Source organism: Camellia sinensis, chromosome 7, assembly GCF_055761805.1.
Source record: "Camellia sinensis isolate YWXY chromosome 7, ASM5576180v1, whole genome shotgun sequence".
Taxonomy (NCBI): domain Eukaryota; kingdom Viridiplantae; phylum Streptophyta; class Magnoliopsida; order Ericales; family Theaceae; genus Camellia; species Camellia sinensis.
Genome location: NC_138967.1, coordinates 151,647,961 through 151,669,665, shown reverse-complemented (window position 1 = coordinate 151,669,665; position 21,705 = coordinate 151,647,961). Strand labels below are relative to the sequence as shown.

At 38.4% G+C, this 21,705-nt stretch overlaps 1 pseudogene; it reads right to left on the bottom strand.

The window, feature by feature from the left end:
• LOC114280144 (protein trichome birefringence-like 41) overlaps positions 1–15,722 on the bottom strand; it is a 58,465-nt pseudogene extending 42,743 nt beyond the window's left edge.
• Between the last annotated feature and the right edge of the window lie 5,983 nt (positions 15,723–21,705).

Here is a 21,705-nt window from a genome sequence, read left to right as displayed (position 1 = left end):
GAGGATAAGGGAGAGACTGCAGGAACAGAACTGGCACATGGAACAGAAGAAAATTCTCAAGACTGATAATGGGACTGAGTTTGTTAATCAGCAAATGGATAGTTATCTTGCTCAAAATGGTATTCTTCATCATCTCACTTGTCCTTACACTCCAGAACAAAATGGCATTGCTGAAAGAAATATCAACACATTGTCGAGATAACCATTGCATTAATGTATCAGTCTTGCATGCCTCTTACCTACTGGTTTGAAGCTCTAGCTACAACTGTGTTCCTTATAAGTAGAATGCCTAGTTTGTCTCTTCATCATAAACCTCCTTTTCAGTTACTCTTTTATGTTATCCCAGATTATGAGTTTTTCAAAGTGTTTGGTTGCCAATGTTTTCCTTGGCTTCAACCTTATATTGATCATAAACTTCAACCAAGATCTTCACCTTGTGTTTTCTTAGGCTACCACCCTTCCACTAAAGGATACAAATGTTTGGATCCCTTCCTACTTTACCCACTCTTACATCCTTTTTCTGGTCTCCTTCTCAGTCTGCAGCCTATTCCTCACCTATTCCTCTTGCTACTTCCTCATCTTTTTCTCCACTGGCTTCTATCTCTGACCATCCTATTGCTCCTACGGTTTCTTCTGTTCCACCTGTCAGTTTTGTTCCTGTAGTCTCTGCCTTACCTGCAGTTCCTGTTGTACCAAAAGTCCCGGCTGGTCCTACTTCTTCTATTCCTATTGACTCTATCTTCATTCACCTTCCATTTCTCCCTTCTCACGCTTCTTCCTGTAATACTTATCCTATGATTACTAGGTCTAAAGCTTCTTCTCTCTCTCAGCCTCTTCCAGCTCACTCTTGTCATCTTGCTCACACTCCTCCAGTGGATCTTACTATTATTGAGCCTCAGACTGTTACTTAAGCTTTAACTTCTCCTCTCTGGCTTACTGCTATGAATGAAGAGTTTCATATTCTATTCACAATCAGTCTTTACACTCAATCATGTACCTATTTATATTTGATACAAGAGAGGTAGTTTGGAGTTTGCTATAACAAACTCTAATTGAATCCTAACCACCATTACTACAACTCTGATATTTATATCCCTTTGCAGCTATATTCGATACACTACGCTAGTGTGGCTTCAACTGTTGAGGCTTATGTTGTAATGGTTGCTGATGCGATGGTTGCATAGTCTTATCAATAATAATCTCAGTGGACCTGTTCTAGAAAACTTGAGAAACTTCCCTAATACTTCATTTTAGCCTGAATTTAGAAATATTATTTATTTATTTATTTATAAGTAATTGTTTGTTAGAGAAATAGATAGTAAGCTATGAACTGAAGATAAATATAAAACAAAACATTATGAAGCTAACAATCATAAGAATGAAAGCCAGCAAGTGGCTCACAAAATAATAATACGATACTTGCAAAGGCAATTGCAAGTCTAACTTTAAAATATTAACAGGTTTAATATTCTCTTCAAACATGAGGGCTTTTAGATGCCATGTCATTCTTGTTTCTAGGTACTAGACAACCTATAGAAGCATATTGATCATAAGTTTCATTATTCACGCTTAGCAAACATTAATTAACAATACCAAGTTTAATTGAGCTAGTAAGTTGCATTTCTAGTGCTACCCTTGGTAAGTTTATCACTGGATCAAGCATGACATAGTTGATGGTCTCAGGCCCAAGTTGGACCGTATCAAGGTTACCAGTATAGTACTTAGATCAAGGCCAGTTGCCACACCTATGTAACATGTCTTCCAGCTAAAGGTTCAACAGTCCAAGCAGCTTACTGCTTACCTTAATGACATGCTCAATTGTGCATACGTCTGTGTATTGATTTACATATGTATGTCTTTTCTGTGTGTATTCAGACCAAGATGGATTATTAGGTCAATGCCTTTACAGTTAAAGGTCCTACCAAACCTTAGCCTTGCAGCAACAATGCTACAAACATTCAAATCATACCATTTGTCTCATAAACTTTCACTGCAATATTTCCAAACTTAAGAACAACTAAGTAGTTCTCAATGCAAGTAACCAATAGGTTGTCTTCTTTATATTTCCAAATACCAAATACACAGCTAGGGCAGCAAGGACATAATCTAGGCCACACCATGATATTTAAAAGCTTTCCTACAGTCTATAATAGGCCACACCATAATATTTTAAGCTATCAGTTTGCAGCAAAAGATGCAAAATGTTTCTGGAACTCTCGAGTTGACAAGTTAATTTGTAGGACGAAATTTCATACAAAGGAAATTCAAAGTCTGAGATCTTGTTTTCCATTTCTTCCATGCTTCTAGGCAAATGGTCTTTTCCTGTGGGTTATACACTAGTCTTAATGAATGAAATATAGACTAGAGATCATGTCCCATATACACTAGTCTTAACGAATCAAATTTGTAATGCCTTGGCCAATAAGACCACAAATAGAGAGAGAGAGAGAGAGAGAGAGAGAGTACCAATTAAAGTTCAGAAATAAAGTAGACTATTCGCCGCCATTGGAGCCTGAAATGCTAGTAATCGAGGGGTCAAAGTTCAGATCTGAGCTTCTGGAAATCACTGAATCTCTACAAGTGAGGATCAAGTAAGAATGCCTTAAAACATTGATTTCGTAGATCTAAAGAGAGAGAGGAGAGACGGTGGAGCTCGCTACCTCGCCGGTACAGATGGTGTTGGCGATGGAGCTTCGAAATCACTTCGATGGAGCTTCGATCTAAATCTTTGATGGAGCTTAGATCTAAATCTTCGATGGAGCTTCGAAATCGCTTCGATAGAGCTTAGATCTGAATCTTCGATGGAGCTTCGATCTGAATCTTCGATAGAGCTTAGATCTGAATCTTTGATGGAGCTTCGAAATCACTCCGATAGAGCTTAGAAAGGCTTGAGAGAGAGAGAGAGAGAGAGATGTGTGTGTATAAAAGTTTGAGAGATAAAAAGGGCTCAGATTCAAAATAAGGGTTTCAAAAAGAAGGCGGGTGTGGCCATCGCATTTGGAGGCGTTTCTAAACACATCCTATTATAAAACAGTGTCATTTTGTTTATAATAATATGCGGCACTTGATAAATGCCATTAAATATTAATAACAGTGACGTTTAAAAAAATGTCGTTAAAAAAAGACACCATACCCCATTTTTCCTGCAGTGCATATAGCTATTCATAGTCCAACAATTATAGAAGTCCATAAGAAATGAACAATACGACAAAGAGTCCCATAATAGGAGAGAAATTATATCAATCTTTGTGTTTAACAAGAATTGATCACATCTCAAAAGTGTACAAGGGTGATCAAGTTCACTACAACAAATTACAATTTTGGTGACTAAATTTTTAGTCACCAAAAGTCATTTTTTAGTTGCCAAAAATTTTTACCGACTAAATTTTTTGGTTGCCAGCTTTGTCGCTAGGTGATTGTCAGGAAAGGTATTGGCAACTAATTTTTTTTTTTAGTTGCCGAAAGTCACCAATTGGCGACTAAAAATTTAGTCGACCAAAAGAAAATATTTAGTCGCCAAAAAGAATTTTTTTTCCATCTTCAGTTTTTTAGCTACCAATTTTTTAGTCGCTAAAAACATGACACTCCTTTTTGGCTACCAATTTTTTAGTCATCAAAAACTTTCTTTCTTTTTTTTTTGGTTACTAACTATTTTGTCGCCAATAAGTTCTTTTTTTATTTTTTGGCTACCAAATATTTTGTCGCCAAAAGCTCAAGCTCTATTTATTAATTTTTTTTTTAAAAATGCACAAATAGAATATTTTTCATTAATTTCTAAATTATATACATTTCATTATCAATGCAACCTGTAACTTGTACATATACAGAATAATATATCTATCAATTATAATCTAAATCCATTATCAATAATACCGATTTCATTATCAACTATTCAAAAGCTTTAACTTGTAACATCATATTCCAAATATCATATAAATCCATACAAACCAAGTATAATCCATCTAAATTAAAAATTACATACAAAAACACTAGATTTCCAAAACAAAGGATTATTCCAAAATAAATGCCTTCCATATATAGAACAAATGCTTTTCGTACATATCCACAATAACCCATGCATAAGAAATCTGTAAAAAAAGATTTTTTTTTTTTTTACCATTAGCACTTATTTAATAAAATTGACGTTTCAAATTATAACAATTATAAAATTAATAATTTAGATATATTATACTCTGCATATAATCCCATCAAGATCAACAAACTAAGTACCACAACTATTGTAGTAAAAGACAAACTTGTAACACCCCAAAATAAATATGACAAACCCATCCCATTTGCAGAAGTAGAATTGGAACAACACACTTTCATTCATCAGAGTTAATATACAAAAGGTGACACATGTGATATACATTCATAAATGTCCTATCCTAAATCTACTAATAAACAAAATATGAAAGTTGAAAAGATAATTAAATGCTCTAACGACTTACACCTTTCCAAGCCATTCCTCAGTTACAACAAAATGAGTCTAGCTCAATATAGTTAAAGCCATTAGCTATACAAATTAAATACAACAAAAACGAGCACTTGCTCCAAGTCTCTCCACACTGCTGTCTTGGGGAAGACATGTCGCCAGCACTTGAAAATGATTTTTCCCAATAGGGTGAGCCAAAGCCTTATGTCTACATTGGCATGTTTGGGGATTAAACATTTTAGTTAAAAAGTCATTAAAAATTGTCACATCACTCTCTTTATTTTTCTGCACATTTTTGTAAAAAAGTCAAAAAATTACTAAAATAACATGTTCCCAAACGAAACCTTATACTTTCATTGTGATAAAAATAAATAAATAAAAGTTACAAACGAGATATAGAGATAGTTGTGCTCTCCAAGTACATACATAGTACTAGGGTTATAGATCACAAGTACAAATATATAAAAATAATCTTATTCTTATTCTAGAACTCAGTAAATTGGCATTTAAATTAGGAGTTGAAGATGGAGGTCAATGGAGGGTGGAAGCCGGTGCTAAGAAAACATGGGGGGGCAAGGTTTTAGGAATAACGCCATGGAGAATGAGATTCACACGATCTTTGTGGATAATCTACCAGACTCTACAGATCCAAAAGGGCTGTATAAAGTATTTACCAACTTTGGGATTGTAAAGGATGTGTTTATCCCAAACAAAAGAAGGAAGATGACTAGATCAAGATTTGGTTTTGTTCGTTATGCCTGTCCAGTGGTAGCAAATATGGCAGTCCAAAAAGCTCATGGAATCTGGTGTGATAACAGAGTGTTGAAAGTAAAAGAAGCAAATTTTGTAAAAGGTAAGGAGGAAAAATAGAGGCCACTAAATGTAACAGGTGGAAGAAGGGATATTGGCAGTACTAGTCGAGCTCCAAATCTGGTACAAGGTGGGAAGTCATATGCTCAAGCTTTAAGTGGCAGAGGGCTAGTGACCAATACAAGCATTACTCTAAATGCTTTCAAGAAAGGAAATGGTTGGCTATATGAAAGTGTGAATGTTCGACTTAAGCCAATACACTGTGCAGAAGCATTTAAAGAGGAATTGAAAATTAGAGGCATGGGAGACATTCAGGTTAGAGATAGTGGTGGTAGAGATATGGTCTTAACTTTTGAATCAGTGGGAAGCCTGAAAGAGAAGCTGAAATTAATGGAGGGATGGGTACATGATTGGAGTGAGTCAATTAAGGAATGGAAGTAGGGGATGACAATTGAACAAGAAAGGCTGGCTTGGATTACATGTTATGGTGTGCCATTAAATCTCTGGAGTAGTAAAACGTTCAGTAGCATTGGAAGGCTGTGGGGAGAAGTCATAAGTTTAGATGATGATATAGTCAGATTGAACTCATTCCACAGTGGGAAAGTGAGGATAGCCACTAAATGTATGGAGTCCATAAATAGAATAATCAACTTGAGATGCAAGGGGACATCTTATCTAGTGTGAGTATGTGAAGAATAGGTGGTTATCTCAGAGGTGATCTATAAACAGTGCAAGTGCTATACTGGGTAGAACATAGGGGTTAAGCAAACCTCTACTGGTGATGAACAAGAGCAAAGATCTGAAGTGGGAAGCATGAAAGTTGATGATGAAGCTGATGTAGAGGGCCAGGTTGGTGGTGATCTGGACAAAGGAGGTGCTGAGAAGGCAGGAGGAATGTGGGTAAAAAATGATGATCATACTGACATGGATGGTCATGTTCGATGGCCAAGCGTGTCTATGGTGGCGGAGACTGCCATGAACATAGAGAAGACAGCCTGTATGCAGATTCAAAATGTAAGCAGTGGGGACGCATGCAGGGGAAGGCCAGTCCAATCAGAGTCACGATCTGGCCAGATTCAAAAAGAAGGAAATCAGGTCGTTGATGATGGAGCTCCTACTTCAGGTTTCATGAGGAGTCTAAGTGGGTTTGAGAATAATGGGCCTGGGCTAAACATTGAGGTTCTATTAAATAAGGCCAATGCAGTTGAGTGTGGTGATATAGTGGGCCATAGAGTATCTGAGGTAAGGGACTCAGAAATACAATCTCCAAAGGAGACTGGATATCAACACAGAGAAGGAGAGGAAGCCCGTGAAGAAATTGAACAAGAGCATCAATGTGTGGTAATAACAGTTCAAAAAAGAAAAACAAGACAACAAGAGAAAGAAAAAGGAGCTGGGAAATTTCAGGGGAAGAGAAAAGGTAATTTACAATTGGGGGTTGGACTATCTCGGTAACTCAAAAAAGGAGCTATATTCAGGTCTGCAGTTGCAGTAATTTCTTTATCAATGGCGAGAAAATCTGGGAGTGGTCAACTATTACTTAATGAGGCTAAAGCATCACTCCAAATAGGGCAAGTTCATGGGATGAAGTGTAATGGAAATGAGGAGGAAGTGCTCAGCAAATTGATGAAACTGGAAGTAAAAGACAAGGAGAAGCTGGCATCAAAGAGTGGGAAGGCAGATTAATCTGTTCCTCTGGTGAATTGATGAGTGCACTTGTTTTTAATGAGGTTATTAACCTGGAATGTTAGAGGGCTAGGCAAGCCTATCAAAAGAAGGAAGATCAAAAATATATTCTATGAGAAGAAGGTGGATATGGTGTTACTTCAAGAAACAAAGAGGTCAATAATCAATGAGGAATTTGGTAGATCATGTTGGCCTAGTGAGAAAATGAAATTCATGGCAGTGGATTCAGAGGGAGTAGCTGGTGGATTATTATGCATCTGGAATCCAAAAGTATTCTCATTGGTGGACTGTTGTAGTAATAGGAATTTCATCATTTTGTCAGGTACTCTTTATAGTAGTTTTGAATGTGTTGTTGTAAATGTATATGGCCCAAATGATGGTGCAAGTAGGAAATAAGTTTGGGCTATATTGAAAAATCTAAAGCAAATATATGACAAACCTTGGTGTTTGGGGGGTGATTTAATGAAGTGAGGACTGTTTCTGAGAGGGTGGGTTGTTCTATAAGAAATAGAGAAATGAGTGACTTCAATGAGTTAATTGATAGTCTGGAAGTATGATATTCCAATAATGGGGACAAAGTTTACTTGGTGTAACTCCCAAGAAGGAGAAAAATGGAGTAGATTGGACAGGTTCTTACTCAGTCCAGATTGGTTACAGAATTTCAATTTGAAATTGTAGGGATTACCTAGAAGGCTCTCAGATCATTGCTCTATTTTACTCATGGAAGATGAAAGGGATTTGGGTCCAAAGCCATTTAGATTGCTGAATGCCTGGTCACTTCATCTGAATTTCAAAGCTTTTGTGAAGAAAAGGTGGGCTAAAACTAATGTAAATAGTTGGGCTGGATTCAAGTGTCTAATGAAATTTTTGGTAATGTGGACTTTAAACTAAAACTTCTAGAGGAGGAATTACATGTTTTTGATTTGGCAGCGGAAGAAAGGCCATTGACTGAATTAGAGATAAGTAGGAGAAGAGAGGCAAAAGGTGAGGCGTGGAAAATGAGTAAATTGGTGGAGTGGATATGGTTGCAGAAGTCTAGAGCTAACTGGGTCTTGAATGGGGATAGAAATACAAAAAAAAATTCCTGTTATGGCTACCTCTAGAAGCAATAAGAATGCTCTGTGCTCAATTACTGCCAATGGGGTATTGAAGGATGATCCTGAAGAAGTAAGAGATGAAGTTTTGAGTCATTTCAAGAAGCAATTTTTAAAATCATAGTTCAATAGGCCAAGGCTACTAGGTCCTATTAAATCAATTGGGGGTGATGAAGTTAGAGTTGCACTGGAAGCTGAGTTTTTAGAATCAGAAGTTGCTGCAACAGTTCAAAATTGTGATGGCAACAAAGCCCCAGGTCCAGATGGTTTCAAGTTGATGATGTTTCAGAAATGTTGGTAGATAATAAAAGGGAATGTGATGCAATTTATGGAAGAGTTTCACCAAAATTCTAAGTTGGTGAGAGGTCTTAACAGCTCATTTATTGCTTTGATTCCAAAAAATGATAATCCTACTTGTCTTAGTGAATACAGGCCCATTAGTCTCATAGGTTCGCTGTACAAAGTTCTTACGAAAGTATTAGCTAGTAGGATTAAACTAGTATTGCCAAAGATTATAAGTGAGTCTTAATCAACTTTTATAGGTGGAAGAAGCATCTTGGATGGAGTGCTAGTGGCAAATGAAATTGTTGATGGTTGGAAGAAGAAGAAAAAGCAAGCCATAGTTTTAAAACATGATTTTAAGAAAGCATATGACTCAATTAATTGGGAGTTTCTTTTTTCTATGCTCTCAAATTTTGGGTTTGGCACAAAATGGATAAATTGGATGAAGGAGTGTGTTTCAACAGCTAAAATTTCCATCTTGGTGAATGGATCACCAACTTTTGAATTCAGCCCCCAAAAGGGTCTTCGGCAAGGTGATCCATTATCACATTTTCTCTTTAATATAGTGGCTGAAGGTCTCAACATTTTGCTGAATAGAGTTGTATAGTTGGGGTTGATTAAAGGTACAATTGTTGGTTCAAATGATCTAAACATCACCCACTTACAGTTTGCAGATGACACAATATTATTTTGTGAGGCAAAAAGGGAGGAGGTGCTTAATATTAAAAGGATTTTGAGGTGCTTTGAGATAATGTCTGGACTAAAGATTAACTACCATAAGAGTGTGGTTTGTGGCATTGGTATTCATAAAGAGCAAAGTAAAGAATATACTGCCATCTTCAATCATCAAGGTTTACCATTGAAATATTTGGGTATGCCTTCGGGTGCTAATCCAACGAGAAGAAGGACTTTGCAACCTGTTATTGACAATTTCAAAAAAAAGTTAGCTTCTTGGAAAAGAAGATTTTTGTCTATTGCTAGTAGGTTGACAATGATAAAGTCAACGCTCTCCTCCCTGCCTATTTTCGACTTATCCCTGTTTAAAATGCCTGAAGGGGTTGCAAAGGAGATAGATAAAATTCAGTCTAGTTTTGTTTGAGGAGGTGATGAGCTGAGAAGGAAAATACATTTGGTCAAATGGGGGGAAATCACTCAAAGCAAAAGTAAAGGGGGTTTAGAGATTAGAAAGGTGAGAATCATGAATGCCTGTCTTCTTTTGAAATGGTGGTGGAGATTTGAGTGTGAAAATGACACTCTATGGAAAAAAGTGATTTGTAGCAAATACCCAGAGGGTGGTGGGGGTTGGTGGCCACTACCTGTTGCAAGTACAAGGTTGTCTATGGTTTGGAGAGATATATTGGGGGTTGCTGGATCTTACCCTGAGATGGTGGATTTTTTCAAGGCTAACATAAAAATTAGTATTGGTGATGGGAGGAGAACAAGATTCTGGCTTGATAATTGGGTTGGTAATGGGTGTCTAAAAGATATATTTCCTAGATTATTCTCTGTGGCTCTTGATAAAGGTGAATCAGTTGCAGAGATCACTAGCAGGAGAGGTGGGAATGAAGAGTGGGGATTGGTCTTTAGAAGAACTCTGTTTCAATGGGAAAGTGAAGAACTGAGGAGGTTGATGATGATGATACAAAATGCACTAGTTCACAGCAAGGGACTGTTAGATACATTAATCTGGAATGCAGATAAGTCTGGTAGGTTTACAGTTGCTTCAGTCTACAAGGGAAGTGAACCACAATCTGAAGTTAATGTGAAATTAGGGGAATTCATTTGGAAGAATAAGGTGCAATTTTTTGGGTGGTTAGCATGGAGAGAGAGAATCAAGACAGCCTGTTATCTCCAAAGACTTGGAGTTCTAAGTGAAGCCTCAAATGTAAACTATATTTTTTGCAGGAATGATATGGAAACTGTGAATCATGTGCTGCTATGTTGCCCTCTTACTTGGAGGATCTGGTCTAATATAATCAACTAGTGGGAAGTGTCATGAGCTATGCCGGGGTCAGTGGCAGGTCTATTGCAATGATGAGAGGGATATAGAATTAAAAAAAAAAAGGAGGAAAGCTATTTGGAAGGTCATCCCATTGGCAGTGTTATGGTCCATTTGGAGGCAGAGGAACGAGAGTATTTTTAATGGCTCTCAAGTGGACTTGGAAGGGCTGTGTGAGCTTATCAAGGTCAGGATTGCATTGTGGGTCAGAGCTTCTAACCCTTCCTTTAGTTACTCTGTTAATGACATAGTGAATAATCTGCAACAGGTGAAAGTGTGCATCATGGTTTGACCATGGTTGTTGTTTGAGGTTGACTCTGAGCTGTGTTTTAGTTATACATTTTGATCTGAAATGTGTCTGCTGCTCTGCTAAGGTCTTAATGTGGTGCTCTCTGGTGTTGTTTTAGTCCTACACTTTGATCTGAATATCTGAATATTTGCTTTGTTTTCTGGGGTGATTTAGTTCTGTATTTTGATCTAAAATGTGCTTGCTGCTATGCTGAGGTTTTATTGCCTTAGGTGTTTGGTTGTCTGCTCTATTGTGTTCTTATTTTGCCTTATCTATCTAGTAGTCTGTTTTGCTTGATGCTGGACTGATATGCTTAGGTGCTAGCATTGGTAGGATTATTGTATGGTCTGTCTCAGATGATTGGCTGATTGCTGATGGATTGCTCTGGTCTTTTTTTGCCTTTGAAATGGTGGCTAAGCTAGAGTGGAGCTGTCTGAACTACTATGCTTTGGTTGTTGCCTCTGGCTGCTATTTTGGGGAGTTTTTGCTGCTGTAAATGGACTGCTATGCTGAGGTGCTAGCAAATAGCAAATGGTGGATGAATGGCTGTTTGTAGGGCTATTATGCTGGTTGGTCTGTCTTGATGAATGGTTGTTTGTCTGAGTTGGGTGGCTACTTGGCTATGTGGCCCTAATTTAATTGCTGAATAGTTTACAAGACAACAATTTGTGGACCAAAGGAATCCAAGAGAGTGGCTTATGGGAATGGGATAACTTGGTGATGGCAGAAAATATGAAATTTGAGGATCTTGAAAAGTTTTTTGACTAAAGGCAAAGTTGGTGCATTATGTATTATCTTAGAGTTTACCTAGTTTTCTATATTAGACTTTGATGTACATTTTGTAGTTAGTGGTTGCTAATGATGTTATATAAAGATTATTATGCTGCTGGTATGCTATGCTGCTGATCTGATATGTTCAGCTGGTGCTATGCTGTTGACTCTAGCGCTGTTTGGGTGTTTTGCCTGTTGGCTGCTCACTTATGCTCTGGTTAGTTATGTTGTGCTATTATTTGTTGAGCTTGCATCTTGACTGAGGGTCATCTGAGCATGGTTGCTGCTATGATGGACTCTGGTGAGCTGTTTTGTTGATTTGTGTTGATCTGTTTTCATTGGTTTGGGGTCTAGCAACAGTAGTGGTTCAGCGTGTTGTTACTGTGGTGTTTTGGTCGGTTTCTTTCATTGGTTTCTCACCAACTCTAGGGGTGCTAGCAAATAATAGGATGAGCTTTTTGGTGCCAACCTAGTTAGGATGATTTAGCTCATTGTGATGCTCTTGCACTTCCCTTTTCTTTATTGGTGTAATTTATTTTGTACCATGTACTTGTTCCTTACATCAATAAAGTCTTTTTTTGTCGATAAAAAAAAAAAAAAAACTCAATAAATTGAATCTGCAATCGAGTGATTAATGTATAATACATGGACATTGCATGCAGCTTTATACAACAAAATGCACCTTTGGCTACCAAAATTGGCGACTAAAAAAAATTTAGTCGCCAAAAGTTGTAGAATTGGTGACCAAATATTTTTTTAGTCAGCAAAAGTATAATATTTAGCTACTAACTTTTTTTAGTTGGGGTATATTGATTATTGGCGACTAAAAAAACTTTTGTCACTAAAAATAAAAGAATTGGCGACAAAAAAAATATTTTAGTTGCCGTATTTTGAGTTTTGGCTACTAAAACAATTTAGTCGCCGAATGTAAAACAAAAAATTATTTTTTATCTTTGGCGACCAAACGTTTAGTCACTATGTATTGAGTTTTGGCTACTAAAACCATTTGTTTTGTTGTTTTTCATATATGAATGTTTGTAGGGTTTGAGCACTGCCTAGAACTTCAAATTTTGCTAAATCTTTTGATTTTCTATTATGAATTTCCTACTATCATGCCTCACTAAAGAACACTATTAATGTTTACCATTGCAAGCTATTTGTCATACTCCTTGTCAACATCGTTGTAATTTCCATTAGTTTGGAGAAAAAACCTCTAGAATTTGTTACTGGTTTCTTCATGGAAATGCCTTTTATAGATCTCTTGAAATATAAGTTATTATTATTGTTTCTTAAGAAAACTACAAAATATTAAAAAAAAAAAAAAAAATCCTTTCTACACAATTATTATTAGCTTTTTAGAACAATGCTTTAATGGAACTAACATGAGATGCGTATGTGTTAGCATCTTTCTATGGTAAGTGTGTATGTGCATTTTTATTTTCTTACGAGTAAGAAACAATTTTAAAAGAACTATATGTACTTATTAATTGGAGTCACCTTTGAGAATGAATAATCCAAACACACATTTATGGAGGAAATCCCATAATGGACCAACACAGATTAATACACAAAAAATAAAATAAATTATTTTTTTTTATTTTATCACATAAATAGAAAATCCTATAATAGATATATTTCATAATTGTTTCAAAAACAATTGGGTAGTAGATCCATATGTTCTTCTCTTATTTTCTCCTTGAAATAATGTTATATATACCAATTAGTGTACTAACTAGTGTATCAATTGATAATATGACACAATTTAAGAGGCTTTTAGTATTTCCCTTTTATGTATTTTGATATGGTACGTGAACTACCTTTATGTCTTAGTGTCTCTGATTATTGAAAGTGACCCCTTGCTTATATTTCAAATGCCAAATATGTTGTTGGAAGGTATGGACATTTTTTCTTTGAGAACTGGAGTTTTCTAATTCTTTACCTTCCCCTCTCTCTGTCTCCATCTCTCCATTTTTTTTTTTTCTTTTTCTTCTTCTTCTAACGTATTTTGTAATTATGTGGTTTAGGGAAACTTGTCGAAGAGATCACTCCACAGTAAAGCAGAGAAGTTTGAATTTCAGGGTGAGGTGTCTCGGCTTATGGACATCCATATCAACTCACTTTACGGCAATAAAGATATCTTCTTTAGGGAATATATTTGGTGTGGTAGTGAATATATTTGTGTATGGAGGACATGTTTTGGTATGATTCTATGTTTTGTATGGAATAATATTATTATTTTAGGTTGGAGGACAGGTTTTGGTATGATTATCTGTTTTGTATGGAATAATATTATTATTTTAGGTTGGAATATACTTAATTTGTATGAAATTTGACATTAAAAGTAATTACTTTTTGGATACTTTTTGGATGATTGGAACTGAAATAGATGCAAATTGCGGAATGATTGATAATATATGTATTGTTTTATTTATATATATGATATAGGTTGCATGGAATACATACATGTTGTGGACAAATTAATTAAAAAATAAAATAAAATTATGTTTTTGGCGACTAAACAATTAGTAGAAAAAAAATGAAGTAAATATTTTTAGTGACTAAATAGTTAGTAGCTAAAAATAAAAATAAAATGGAAAAAAACTTTTGGCTACTAAATATTTAGTAGCTAAAAATAAAAATAAAATGGAGAAAAACTTTTGGCTACTAAATATGTAGTAGCTAAAATAAAAGCAGACTTTAGCCGACTAAGAGTTTAGTATCTAAAAAAAATAAAATGAAAAAAAAAATAAGAAGAAAAATAAATCCTTTGGTGACTAAAACTTTGGTCGCCGTAGATACTTCAAGTTTTGGTAACCAAAATTTTAGTAAAGGAAAATAAGATTTTTGGCGACTAAAATATTATTTTTGACAACTAAAATTATTAGTCGCCATTTATAAGACTTTTGGCTACTAAATATTTTTTAGTCGCTAATACCTTCCCCGACAGCCTTCCCGCGACCAAAATATTTAGTTGGGCAAAATTTTTGGCGACTAAAATCGTACTTTTGACGATTAAAAATTTGATAGCCAAAAGTGAAATTTCTTGTAGTGGTACCAGAAGAAAATCCACCAAACAACAGCTTGGAAAACAAGTAAGAAAGTACAAAAATTTCTATTTTGTGCCATTTTTAATTTCTATTTTTTTTTTTAGAAACCATAAAAAAACAATGTGGCAAATTCTTTCCAAAAAAGTAGTTTCTTGAAAATTTCACCAAAACATCCGTTTTTAAAACTTTTAAATCGGTTTCAAAAAAGTTCGAAAAATATTTGCGTGCAAATATAAAAATGAGGCGTCTTTTTTTGAACTTTTCGTTATTCTGTTTTTAAAAAGGATACCAAACAGGTTCTTAGATTTTTCCTATCAAAAGATTGTGTTGCAAAAAAATAAAAAATAAAAAGTTATGTCATTATAAAAAATTTTAAAAAAAAAACGACAGGTAGGATACAATAATACAATACATCAATGATAATAGCCACCGCCCAATAAATAATGTCACCAAAAAAATATTTAAATCTAATATACATTTCACACACACGCACATATATATATATATATATATATATATATATTCCTATGCATTTTGTTATATATTTCTATACATCATTCATACATCTTCCGGCATTAACATTCTACATTTTAAAAGGAAATGACACTGCCCTCCCAAGCTCTACTGTTTTAACATAATTACATTGAATTCTCTTTTAATATGGTCAAAATGATCGAAATTAATTTAGATTATATGAAAACATAAGACTATATATATATATATATATTAGTATAAAAGATCTGAAAAATATTACTTTGTTCATTCATATGACTAATGAATTATTGATGAAAATAAGACAATATTATGTGAATTAAAATCTTAGGGAATCTAATATAATTATGTAAAAACTGTTGGACTTGTTATATTTTCACCAAATTTCAAAGAAAATCAGTGTAGTTTACACTTTAAAATGTCATTGACTCATCATTCTTTTACAACTTTTTGTATAAAAACTCTATTTTCAAATAATTTTCTTGAAGAAAAACCATTATGTATATAACATATAAATAATCGTAAATTATTAATGGTAAAATGGGTACCTTGGTAAATCACAGCCAATTTGGGGTGCCACCTATATTTGAGGTAGCTGGTATTATGACGACCATTCCTCTGGCAATTGGACTCTTTCTCAATGAACACGTGGTGGCATTGTATAGAGGGTATGATGGGTCACTCACCCAACTCCCCTGGTACAAGTCACAGGCACCTAAACAGTTCTTTACTTTTGCAAGTTGAACAAGAACAATGAGCACCAATGAAGGAAACCCAAAACCAACCCATGAAGCCATTTGAGAGAGAGAAAAAAGATTTCTTACTGTAGAGGGCTAGAAATTAAAACCCAAACTAAATATGGACCTAAGCACTGAGATCGCCCCAAAGAGGTGACGAGGGATAAAAAAGGAGCATGGGCCAACGCCCAAGGGAAGTGGGCCAACAAGTGGGCCGAGGCAGGTCCGACCAACCAACGCTCCAGACGGACTCCTCGAAGAAAAATGCCCAAGTTAAGTTACAGGGGCAACACCTGCAGTGGTGAAGTTGCAAAGGGAACATGTGCAGCGGCAAAGTTGCTGAGACACTTTGCCTCAGTGCCGCCATTAATAATATCTTCGGTGCCGCTGCCATCTGAAATTGCTGAGGGAAAGATAAAACTGAAGTGACTAAGTTGCCGAGGCAATACTTGCAGCACCCAAGTTGCAAAGGCATTCTGTCGGCGCCGCCATCTCTAATATCTTCGGTCCTACTGTTTGAACTTGCCATGAGAAATGACTACCGCAACAACTACTATCGCAGCAACTAAGTTGCAGAGGGAATATCCTACCAAGGTGATAGCAGCCTTTGAGAGAGGCTTCCCTCTGCAAGTAGAGGCTAATGCTTGGCACCGAAAGTAGGGCCCAAGGCATTACTAGCCTAGGGCTGATAGCAGGCTCCACAGTTTATTAACTTGGCGCTAATAGCAGGCCCGAAGACTTACTGGTTAGAGCTGATAGTAGGCCTAGAAATACTAGTTTACCGTAGTAACCCTGCGAAGATGGGAGCAGGGTAGCCCGAACATAAGGGATTCCCTTTCTATTTACCCAAGTCATAGACCTGCTTACTCGCATAGGCAAGACTAAGAAAGCCCCCTTGGGCTTGGTACTAAGGCACAACATGGCCGATAGCAGGCTTGGCTGTGGCCTTCGCCCTGAGAAGCTGGGGAGTTTGTGGTTAGGTGGCTAAGGGTGCAGGTTTCGCTGAGGTGAACACGAACATAGTTGATAGCAAGCTAATGGAGCCTTGAGAATGCATGTACTGACCAAATAGAACCGAGAAGGCAAGTGCAGCGGCGAGGTTCACCGTTGCAAGTGCACTTGCTGAGGTTCAAGCTAAAAAGGCAAGTGCAGAGGCAAACACTCCTGTTGTAATTGCACTTGCTGAGGCTTAAAAAGGAGTTACAACGCTAAACACTCCCGTCATAACTACACTTGTTGGGGCTCAAAAGGTAGTTGCGAAGGCAAACAGATAGTACACAGTACAGGCAGAAGGACGCATGGCACCTTCAGCCTGGTGGCTCAAGGAAGAATATTCCATGTAATATCTTGGGACACATGTTTTTCCTCTATTTGGCCACCTGGTATCCTCTTGGTACCAAGGAAAAGCCTATAAATAGGACCCATTTCCCAAGGTTCAATAAGGAAGAATTTTGGAGATTTGGGAGAGATACTGCCCATTTTGGTACTGCCATACATTTCTTCTTGAGCCACTTGCTTCACCCTCATCCAACTACACACTCTTAAACTCCCAGATAGTTGCTGCTACTTATCCTTCAACCACTTCCACCACTATTGGACCATTAACATAGTTTTGCCTTTGTAATCACCTCTCTAACCTTGAACCTTCCTAGTTTTCTAGCAACTCCACTGGAGAGACTGCTTTGTTGATGGTTCATACCCACAGTGGCTTACACACTTCGCTGGAAAAGATGGTAGAAGATGAAGTTCAGCAACCCCCACGGCAGCAAGGCTCTTCCAATGGCGGAGCACCACATGCGGAGGACCATGACCACAATGTTGTGATTGAGGTAGTTCAGTCACTCCAGGATACGTGGAAGGAGATCCTGGCAACTTTGCAAACTCTCACTGAGGCTATTATGGCCATGGCTTCTAGGCTAGCCCCGGTGCAAGAACCTCCTCCTGTAGCAGTCCCAAACCCAGTGCCGAACTTGTTCCCTGAGGTTCGGGCTCCGATCCAAGTGCCTTTGGTGGTACCTCAGGCGAACGGAACGACCGTTGGTTTAGCTACTCAGGAGCAGATTGGACCATTCCAGCCCAATCACTTTGTTACTCTAGCCAACATACAAGCTATGCTCGAGCAAGAGCGCAACAAGAAACAACTTCCATCTCTTCCAGACCCAGATGTGAAGCCCCCATACTCTCAGGAGATATTGACCATGCCATACCCAACTGGGTATACTATGCCCAAATTCATTAAGTTTGATGGAAAACAAGGCAATACCAGAGAACATGTGGTGAGGTTCATTGAAACTCTTGGCTCCCATGGCAGTGACCACTCTCTGCGCCTTCGGGAGTTCTCCAAATCACTTACTGAAATGGCTTACAGTTGGTATGTGAACTTGGCTCCCAACTCAATCAAGAGTTGGGAGGAGATGGTGAACAAGTTCCACACGAAGTTCTTCCAAGTCCAAGAGAAAGTTACAACCCTCACACTTGGGTGAGTTGTCCAAAAAGAAGGCGAAGATATACTGGACTATGTTAAGCAGTTCCAAGACAAGGCTATTGACTGTCATGAGCCGGTGGATAAGGCTCCCTTAGTCAGCATATGTGTAGAGGGTGCCATACGCGACTACAAAAGGTTTTTAGTGAACCATAATCTGCCTACATTTTCAGCCTTGATTGAGGCAACTAGAAACCTTAGCACCACTTGTCCTTTACACAGATCTCGTGACAGCCACCGCTACTCTCGCAGTAGTAGAGTTGCTGAGGTAACCTCTATAGGAGGGAGCCACTCGCAAGTAGAGGCCTCGTCCTCTCGAAAGAGGAAGAGTTATGAAGACTGGAATCCATATCCTTGCAGCCTTAAGAATGTTAAGACCTAGTGTAGACGTCCCCGAACGTCCCGGGAGAGAATCTCCCGTTTTGTTCATTGGGCTCACTACAGTTCAGGACTCAATGTCACGGTCCTGTATCTAATCTCGCAGAGTGCAATGCAAGACCAATGAATCATCAAAGAGTCCAAATCCGACAAATCGTTTTGAAAACAGATTTTTTTGAAAGAAGTGCCAAACATGGACTGCTTTGCCAGATATAGAGTCGCCACCTAAATATTTTATTTTAGGGCCAGAAAGGTGGTCTCCAAGGAGAAAAGGTGGTCTCCTACCCTTGTACCACCTTCCAAACAATGAAACTAGGGTCCATGCCAAAAATGAACCAAGACGGATGCAAAACGAGGGTTCGGGGGTCAAAACACGCGGCCGGAGGCCCCGAAAACTGACTGTTAAGCATCGAAAGTGGCGTGCGACCACGAAGGTGGTCTCCTGGGCCACAGTGTCCCTCTAGAGAGAGGAAACAAGGTGTCTGCTAAAAATCGGAGCAAATGGAGAATGTTAAGCGGTCCCGAACCGAGGCGCGCGGCCGACGGCTCCGAAAATCAAAAACTGGTCTCCAAACGGGAACAGTGGTCTACAACCACGAAACGTAGCCTACGGCCACTGAGAGATGGTCTACGAGACCTCTCCCTCCCTTCGGGAAGAGAAAACAGAACCTGGTTCGCAAACCGAGGCAAAGCACAAAAGATTTTGAGGCTCGAAGGCAAGGCTCTCAATCGAGACTTTGAAACCTCCGAACGAGCACAACATGCGCAATCACCGAGCGCTCAATCGATGACGTCTGAGTCTTAAGGTCGGTCAAAAATGGAGTGTCTACGCCTAGGTTAAAGAATGGGTCGCTGATGGTGAACTTACTTTGCCTCCGGTTGATGTTACTCCAACCAAGAAGGACAAAGAAAGCCTAAATTATTGTGTCTATCACAGAACCACCAGACACCCTACTAGGGACTGTTGGACGTTGAAAAGTATTTTCAAGAAGAAAGTTGACGCAAATGAGCTGAAGTTCAAAGATACCAATAATCGTGACGTAAGGAAGGATCCCTATTCTAATCACAAGGAGAAATGGAAGGATGTACACATGATTGGCTATCTTAGGCCTGTGCACGATCAAGTGCACATGGCATCCTACTATGATGAGTTAGAAGAAATCGCCAACGACCAGCTCCCTGAGACGGCACCTGCAGAGGCAAAATTCGCAGAGGATACTCATGCTCAAGCCTTGTAAAACTCTGTTAAGTTTTGCACCTTCTTTGACCAGCTGGGGCAAAGCCAAGCTGCCGTGATGGAAGCAACATAGGCCCTCATCAACATCTCTGAAGTGCACTATGCTGAAGTTGCTGAGGCTGAGGAGTATGTGCCTCGGCGCATCCATGAAGATTATGGAGCCATTACTTTTTCAGAAGTAGATAGAGCATACATATTTCCTCATAACTGTCCTCTCTTTGTCACAGCTTACATCAATGATGTAGAATTCAAGATTGCTTTCCTTGATGGTGGGGCGTCCATAAACATCATCACTACTGACACATTTGTAAAGGCTGGTATCTAAGAGTCCAGAATGATTCGCCAACCGATCACTGTAACGGGTTTTGGTGGTGAGAAAAAAGTTACTAGGGGCCATGTTCTCATAGAGTTAGCAGTTGGTGAAATCCAAACCATAACTAAGTTCCATGTGATTGAAGCATACACAAATTACCATATGATACTTGGCAGAGCTTGGATGCACCGATATGGGGGGCTATCCCGTCCAGTTATCATCAATGTGTGAAAGCAAAGTTGGGAAAGCGCATAGTGACCATAAATGCGTCTGAAAAGCCATTCGGAGTGGAAGAGGCACACTATTCAAATGCAGTTTTCTTTACTGAGTTGTCAATGGATGAAACTCCAAAGACTGGTAAAGTTGTAGGGGTAAAATTACAGAAGTGGGAAGACATTTGGAATGCAGAGGCTGCTCCAAAAAGCAGTGGATAGAAAAGGAGCAGCAAATCCACAAGTCTTCGGCCCAAGATTGTTAAAGTGCGCGAGGGTGGCAAGACAGTTTACTACTTATGACAGTCTTGGGGGCCAAACTTCATACCTTGGAAGGATGGCCCCGAGACGAATAAATGTGACCGTGAGGAGTCCCAAGAGGGGTTGGTGAAGATGCCTGAGCTTGCCCTTGAATGCATACAAGATAAGCCCAAACCCCAGCAAGAGGTACTTGCTGAAGTCAACCTCAGTGACTTACTTGCGCAAGGCAAGCCGGTGTTTATCAGTGATATAACGGCTCCAACAGCTAAGGCAAAATTGATAACACTACTAAAGCAGTACAGGATGTCTTTACTTGGACATATGACGAGATGCCTAGTCTTGACCCATCCCTTGTCACTCATCATCTGGACACTTTTCCCAACTCTAAACCAATCAAACAGCATGCTTGAAAGTATCACCTCGATCTTCAAGCAAAGATTAAGGTAGAGGTAGAAAAATAGCAGAGGGCCAAGTTCATTGAGCCTATATAGTATTCTGCTTGGCTAGCAAATATTATGCTTGTGCAGAAGCAGAACGGTCAGATCAGGGTCTGCGTAGACTTTCGCGACCTGAATAAGACCTGCTCGAAAGATAAGTTTCCATTGCCTTATGTTGACACACTTGTCAATTCTATTGTGGGCCATCAGATGTTCTCCTTCATGGATGGGTTTAGTGGTTATAACCAGATCAAAATGGCACCAAAAGATGCAGAAAAGACGGCATTCAGAACACCCTTCAAAAAAAATTTCTATACGGTGATGCCCTTCGGTTTAAAAAACGCGGGGGCAACCAACCAACGGGCTATGACTGCAGTGTTCCACGACTTGTTGCATCACGAAGTGGAAGTATATGTGGATGATCTGGTGGTCAAGTCTACTAAGGCAAACCGCCACCTCTGCGACTTGGAAAAAAATTTTCAGTGTTGTCGCAAATTCTACCTCAAGATGAACCCTTCCAAGTGTGCCTTTAGAGTTATCGCCGGCAAGTTCCTTGGCTTTTTTGTACACCAACGGGGGATCGAAGTAGATGGGGATAAGATCAAGTCAATCATAGAGATGCCACCACCACACTCTCAAAAGGCATTGACGAAATTCCTAGCCAAATGTAATATCTCAGGAGGTTCATTCCAGCCTTTGCTGAGATAACCTTTCCTTTGGGACACCACTAAACGGGAATCACA